Below are 8,156 nucleotides of genomic sequence, written 5' to 3'. Positions count from 1 at the left end.
CAGCATGTCCTGGGATGTGGAAAGGTACCCCCCCCCCCCCCCGTGCAAATGCATGTCCTCCAGCCTTGAGCCCAGGGACTGCATGAACTGGATATATATAGATGTGATGAGTTGAGGACAATCAGAAAATAGGAAATGGAACATTTACGCTGAAGAAGAAAAACGCTGGGATGATGAAAAGCTACTTTTTAAATTCATAATATTTAACAATCTGTTAGGCCTTTGAAACTCATAAATATTGACTGCAGTCATACCAACTAAACAGAATAATTGGTTGAAAACACAAGGAATGAAAATACCAAATATTTCTGGAGTTGGAGCTGAGAAATTTTTCTATGAAAGCAGTGGATAGATTCCACTAGAGCACCTAGGCTCCTTGTCTCAGTGAATATACAGAATATCAGTGATGAGGTCATCACAATAACATAACATTTCGTCTACACAATATCCTCCAGAAGGACAAGCACAGCAGTCCCTACCTTTAAGCACTGGCCAGCAACTAGCATCCTTTCTGCTCCCTCAGTAGATGAGATCCCCGGATGGACTTTCCACAGTAAAACAAAAATGGGATGTGATGACGTCTCATGCCACCTACAACAAGTTTTATTGTGCTTTTGGAAAGACACAGATCCTTATTGTCTCATAGTAGTATCCAAATGAAAACTAGGTCATCAGATTATCTTCACCCGTATTGTCAGGCCATACATCTGATAGTAGAGACAAATCTTATGGTAGAAAAATTTGCCCATCTCTCAGTGTCGTTTGGGATTGTTGACTTTATTCTCAAAATTTCTGTTCTGGCTAAAACTTCAGTGCTGACACAGTTATAAAAATTGACACAGTTATAAAAATTGACATGGGCACAAAAATGCTTCTGCTCATATAATTTATTCTTCTGGGGGGAATGGGTGTAATCTACACAAGCTAAAGAACTCTTTTGCTAATAAAATCTGTATTTCCATTAGGAAATTTGCTGCTAGATCTCTGTAGGCATTTTACATCACCAGCAGGTCATGATATAATAAATACAATAATTATATCTACCCTAGAATAAGTCCAGTATGAAGAGACTTATACAGAAAAGTTAATACTGTAAAAGCTCCGTTTATGATCAGATTTTGTTGTAGAGTCTCTAAAAACCTGGGGATGGAAACAATACACAGAAAGAAAGATCTTAACTTCACATAGAAAACAAGGGACTCTCCGCTGACTATTACCATTCAGGAATGAAGCACTGACATGATGCTGAACAGTTGTATAACTACATTGGCTCAAATGTCGGTGGCAGGCAAAACAATGGAAATCAAATATTAGAAATTATTTAGGGAGGAGTAGAGAACAAACCAGAATACATCATTATTGCCCTGGTATAATTTGATGGTGCAGGCAGATTTTGATTACCAAGAGCAGTTCTAGTCCCCCATTCAAACCAGGCACGGTGGAAGGGGGTGAGGTACAGAGAGGGGCGGCCAGGGTCTGAAGTGGCTCTGCTCAAGGAATGACTAGGTATGGTAGGAGTCTTCAGGCTGGAAACGGGGTAACTGAGGAGAAATATGATGCAGGTCCCTACAACCTTTAGTAAGGAAGGTAGACAAGGGTAAAAGGTTCACTGTTACTCACAGTCTCTTCCCATACAAGTAGCGCAAAGATGCAAATGTGAATGAAAGAAACAAGCAGATGATGGATTCAAAAAAATCAGAAAAGAAAACAGTCCTTGCGATTAAGCTATTCAACTCCCTGCCACAGGGTGTTGTGAGTATAAGGGTCTACATGGGTTTAAAAAGTGATTGAACAAAGTCATGGAAGAAAAATCAGTCGCGGACAACAAAGGCAAAACACATAGCTCAAAAAAACTCTCCACTGACAATTTTTTTGATCTGGGAAAGTGTCTGGGAGAGATACCAGTATGTATTTTTGTGTTCTCTTCTAGCATCCACTATTGACCACAGTCAGATACCTATCAGTAAGCTAAAAGATCTTTGATCTGGCTCCATATGAAAATTCTTATCCTGTCAGTATCACACTCTAGTTTTGCCTCTCTCTCTTTCCCACCTTCTTTTATTTTCTTCATTTCTTTTTCATTCTTCCTCCTTAGATTTCTTGTCGTGCAGAGCATTGGTAACCTGCTGCACCCTGGTAGAGCATACCTATGACTTTTTCAGTACTTTTTTGCCTTCAATAGCTAAAAGTATTTTGACTCAAATTAGAACTGTGAATACCTTGTTTTCTAGTTCCCATTATTGCTTGCTCACATAGAGACATATTTTTTTATTCAGCCTACGATTGCATTTAGTTGTATGTAGTTGTGTAAGACACAAAAGGACACTAGACTGAAAGAGGAGGAGAGGAAGAGAAAGGAGAGGACGAATTTCTCCTCCAAGCAGAGTTTCAGTTTAAGTCATATAAGTTTCTTTTCCTAAGTTAAGATGAGAATCCCTTTACATAACACCCCAAAAGTATGACCCAAGCATGACCTCCTAGCTTTCAGTAGAGAATACTTTAATAACAGGTTTCGGAAGTGGGTTGGAGAGGACGCTTTTCCAGGAGAATGCCTGGGTGGCACGCACTCGCTGTACTTCTAACGCTTCGCTTACTCACCTCCTCTGCCCTCTTGGGAATATGCTGGGTTACGCTGGGGCAGAAAGAGGAGCTGCTGGAGCGTGCTGTGCTAGTTCATGGTGCTGGCACTGCCCCAGCTGGCACAGGCTGCCGCTTATCTCCCTGCCCAAGGAGATGTGCCAGACACGACTAACTATACACCAGACCAGAGCCCTTTTTCTCTATCCATGGAGAACTGAAAGACTGAGACTTTAACTCACCAACTTCTAATATGTTGGCTAACTAAATGGCCCTGATGTCTGTTGTACCAAGCAGTAATTTGAGAATGAACAATGAATACTTTATAACTGTTCTCCTTTCTTATTTACTTGGAAATGGAAGAGTTTTCCAGATGTAATGTGTGGAATTGCACAGCACCAGATCATGATATTTCAAAAAGAAGAAAGCTTTATGTTAAAGAGGGATAACACTTGGGTGAAAAAAGCAAAGCTAAGACACAAATGACATCTTAAGTTCATACAACTCATCAAATAGAAACATGCTAACAGCACCAAATAGTTTGTTAAAACAGGCATATTTTGGCATACATGTTTGACCAGATCATTATATAAAATCATGGTGGTCCTGGTTGTCATGTCTCTGTCCTTTTTCCTCCTCCTCCTCCTCTTTAGCCACTGCTCTTCAGCCAGAGACAGCTATAGCATGGCACATGGAGGCTGCACCTTGTGTTCATTTATGTCCTCATACCCACAGAGCCCACCAAGGGAACAGGATGCCCCACCAAAGGGACAGCAATACCTTCTGCACCCTTCCTGACAATTCATCCCGACAGGAGAAGTAGGTCGTGCTGCTTTTCACTGCTGTGTAAAGGAAACAGCTTCAGCCTTCATATTTGTAAGGGATCTCCTATATCCCAGTTCAGGAAGTCTGTATGTCATGCACTGTGTTATACCTCTCTTGGTTTAACCCTTGCGTTCCAACACCTGGCTGGTTTCTTAGCCTCACAGGGGGTGACAAGGCACAAAAAAATGAAATCGTAATGAAAATTAGAGGAATCTTTGGCTCTGCCAATGGAGAATAAAACTAGGTGAAATTAGGTCTGTTGCTTATTAGAACTCAATCCCTATAGTTATGAAATAAAGGCTTGGTTCTATTCTTGCTGTCAGACATTTCATTCAGCCTTTCTGAAGGCTGCAGCAAGTTTTATACCCCAGCTTTTTATTCCTACAGCAATCAATTGTACCTATTGTTCAGAAATAATGACAAAACTGAGCGTGCCCTGAAACAGGCCAGTGCTGCTCAACCATTTCTAATAAAAAAATGACCTCTACCAGTCTCTCTCTGTCTCTCCTGGACTTGCTATACCTTCTGTTCCTAGAATGATTTTTTAAAAAAATAATTTATGAATTTGGAACTTAAGACATTGTTTACACTAAAACACCCAGATATCTCTATCACTGTGTTTTCTGCAACTCTACTTTTGCATATTCAGAGGACAGGATTATACCAAACATGCATAAATCCTATCATGCAGGCATATATCTGCATAGTCTATATGTTGCATTAGTATCTAAAGCTCATTGATTACTTAATGAGGCTAATGGGAGGGGAATGGTAGAGAAAATTTTATAGCTAAGACTGTAGGAATGAAAGCCAAAATATGGAATTTCTCTGGATTAATCCGTCTTGTACCTTGTCTCACTGCATTTGATATAACATGCTCACTGGCTCCTGAAAAAAAACAATATGCCTTTTTGGGCACTAACACCGTACCAATATGTTCAAACAGCCATTTCCAGGGAGGGATTTCAAATATAAAGGGCAATGATTGCAAGTAACCTCAGAGCTCTTCTCTAGCTCTAAATGGATGATCTTAAAAGAGGTTACTCATGAACAGGCTGCACTCGGGGGTCTGCCTGCTTCCTCCCATGAGGGAGGCTGTGCCACAACCTGTGCATCGCACCAAACAGTGGTCCATGGTCAATATGAGGGTTTTGTTGCTCATCTTAATCTTTAAAGTCCTCATCATGACTTGCTCAAGCAGGTTGCAGAGGTTCTTACCCCATTGTGCTCCACCACAGCTTCAAGTAAGTGACAACAGCAGTGCCTGCATCCGGGTGGGTTTACAGACTCCTTTCTCTGTGCCTAAAGAGAGTTTGGGAGGAGCAGGGTCATCACAGTCTCATACACCTGGTGACTAATGAGGCAAAGTTCTTTCATGAGGTCTAGTCCTCATCTAGAGGTAGGTGATTTTTCGTCGTTAATCCCTTAGAGCACAGCAGTTGGCCATTGCATCAGTCAGGCAAGTTTAAAATGAAGCTGCACAACTTTAAAGGCACTAAAGTGCCCAATTCCTTTGATTGCTAGGAGACTTAGGCCCTTACCTTGAAGAGGCAGGGGCTGAAGTGAGGAAACAGGTGATGAAACAGCGTTTTGTTAGTTGAGAGGTTTGGGAGTGGTTTATTTTTTTATTTATTGCTGATTTAATGTTAATTTAATTTTTATTTCCTCCTTGTTAATTTGGGATGCTTGTTTTGACAACTTATGTATGTGTATAATTGTTTAGGCTGGAACTGTATCTTGCTACTCTGACTTCCAGGTGGCAACACATTACCATAGACATAAGCTTCCAGATGCAAAATTCAACATGGATTTTCCAAGAGCTGGTGTTAGACAATTGGTTACCTTTCCACCTGTGGTGCCTCCTGAATTACTCTCTGCCTTATTGTCATCTTCTTATTGGTAATCTGCCTTTTTATTTTGTCTTTAGTCTCTCTGGTAATTATTCACTATAACTTGTATTTCAGGATCAGATTTTCCTACATATCTAAGTAATTTGTGAGCTTAATGCCATTTTCAGAGATAACTCTTGGACTAGGAACTTTTGAAAACGTTGGCAAATCTATCTCTGTTCTTTATTCTCCTAAAGACCTGTGAGAGTTCAACATAAATAATTTTAAAAATAAGTTTTTTCATTCCTATGTCTTAATGGATTTTGAATATGATGAGTTGACATTTTATTTGTTAATTTACACTTGCAAAGGCTAGGGAAAAATCACTGTACTTAGCAAACTGAAAATTAATAAATCAATAGTGAATCAGATCCTTTGTTACCAATTTGTTGGACTTTCTATCACACCTGTTATGCTGTTATCTACATCCTGGATCATATCCAAGCTCCTTACATAATGCCCTAGTGCTTTTGGAGAAATTAGAGGACTGCTGGCACACATCAAAATAGTAAAATCAGGATATCGGGTTTTCCACCTGGTGCATGTGCATAGAAAAAGCTCTGCAGTTGTATCAAGAAGTACATGTAACAGGTTTGTTGCATGGCTTTTCATTCAGGGACCTCATATGAGAAAAGCAACTGAGAAAATTATTTACCCCGAATATCCTTCCTTGTGTATGCTGGTATTGCTTTACACAGTTTTGAATGACAGGCAGTGTCGATCGGCTATGATTATACCTACAACAGCTTCTGTGCTCCCTCTGGGCTGCCAGGGAGCAGCTCATTGTGTGAATGAGGCCAGAGTCCCCGTTTCTATGGTGACTTCACCCACACGTCACCCCACCAAGCAGCCCCTCTCAATGCCATCACGCTGGCGGGGTTGGGAGAGGAGGTGGGAGTGAAGAAGGAGCATCTCCAAGGAGGAGGCTGGGAAATCAGAGTTGGTGTGTTACCTTCGTAGCCTTCATGGTAGTCTCAGAGGATCGGAGAATGGAAATGGGAGCGATCTCATTCCTGCAAGGCAAGCTCTGGGGGGATACTGGGCTCCTCCACCCTAACTCCCTCCTGCATGCTTTGCATCTCACAGAAGCACAGCAGAGACAAGGTGCTGATAGCCTGATCTTGTTTGGAGTCCCAGTGGAGTAGTGTTATTCAGCACAGCACATCTACTCTGGTGTAATTACAAGTGAAATAACCATCAGGCTCGGTAGAGTAAGGGCAGGGCAGGTGAGATCGAAGTCCGGCCGTGAGTCTCCGGTTCACAAAACGTAAACCCTGGACAGCTGATGCCCACAGAGAATCAGAACATTGCAGAACACATCTGAGATAATCCTTTATTGATCTGAGGTGCTAAAGACCATGATTAAAGGGTACCCTTAAGCTTAAGGTAATGCCTTTGTGTTGGAAAGGGTGCTGCTGAGTGAACCTTTCTCTGTCCCTTTGAGCCTGAGCTGTGGGGTTAACTTGCTATCTGTCCCAAAGTCGGCAAATAAATCCAAGTGCTTCTGTTTGGTCTGACTAATCAGTAATTAATAAAATATATATACAGGAGACAATGCCCCACAGGTTTCATTATTACTGAGGGAGAAAGTCCAAGGAAGGCACATAAACTCACCCTGCTGTAAACTCATACTTGCTCAAAAGAGCTGTGATCCACTCTGTCCAAGCTCACCCTCTTTTCCCATGCTCCAAGTTGCCTTGTAATTGTGGAATAAGTATGTGTAGGAAGCAACAAAACCTCATATTACAGGGATATCCCTTAAAATCTTCTGGGACTAAGTTTTGGCTTCGCTGCGGCCAATAGCAATTCTCACATTGTCATTAAAATGGCCAGCCCTGAACGTTAGGATTCCTTGGCCATTTTACTCAGTGTCGCCTGTAAGCTGGCACAGGATTGTTCATGGTGAATTGAGTACTGAGAGATTTAATTTAGAAGCTTTACTAAATAAACTGCTATAAAGCAAATACATCTTTTCAAATCACTGATTATTTCTGCCGTGATTAGAAAAAAACAATATTCTGTTCTGAGCCCAGAATATCCCTCTTTCAGCAAGAGTAAGTGGCTTCTTCAGCAACTGCTGCAGTGATGTTCTCTCTCATTGCAGGATGTTTTGTGAGCCATTAGGAGTCTGAGTGCTGAAGTATGAACCTGATGTGATTATGTTTATTTTTATAGCCTTTCAGCCCCGTTTTCTAGGCTGTATGTGAGAATTTCATAACTATAATAAAGCAGTCAGATTGGATTGCACATTGGGTAGTCTGTACAATGCAAAAGAGACTTGTACCCCAAAAAAATGTTGTGCTCCTGCAAAGATGAGAAATTGAGGAGCTGTGAAGCAGTCTCATTTTATGACTTCCCAGAGTAAGGAATGTTCCTGCTAGCATCCTTCTCGGCATACTGGAAAAATCAAAGAGTTTCCCCACGTGCACAAAGGAGGATGTTGATCTCTCCATAAAGCACTTGGAGACATATAGAGGAAACCGTAAGATAGGTGTTCGACATATACTGCTGTTGCAGTAATACTGATGAAACAGAAAACGATGGGCACGAGTGCAGGGAAGCCTTCTTTCCTATCACAGTGTTGTGGTTTAACCCATCAGGCAGCTAAACACCACACAGTCGTTCACTCACTCCCCCACCCCACAATGGGATGGGGGAGAGAATCGGGAAAAAAAAGTAAAATTCATGGGTGGAGATAAAGACAGTTTAATAGGACAGAAAAGGAAGGGAAAATAATAGTAGTAATAATAATAATGATAAAAGAATATACAAAATAAATGATGCATAATGCAATTGCTCACCACCTGCCGACTGATAGCCAGCCAGTCCCCGAGCAGCGGTCACCCCCTCCCAGCACACTCCCCC

The sequence above is a fragment of the Pygoscelis adeliae genome, unplaced genomic scaffold, assembly GCF_000699105.1.
Source record: "Pygoscelis adeliae isolate BGI_AS28 unplaced genomic scaffold, ASM69910v1 Scaffold54, whole genome shotgun sequence".
Classification (NCBI taxonomy): Eukaryota; Metazoa; Chordata; class Aves; order Sphenisciformes; family Spheniscidae; genus Pygoscelis; species Pygoscelis adeliae.
This window is presented reverse-complemented; position numbering follows the sequence as displayed.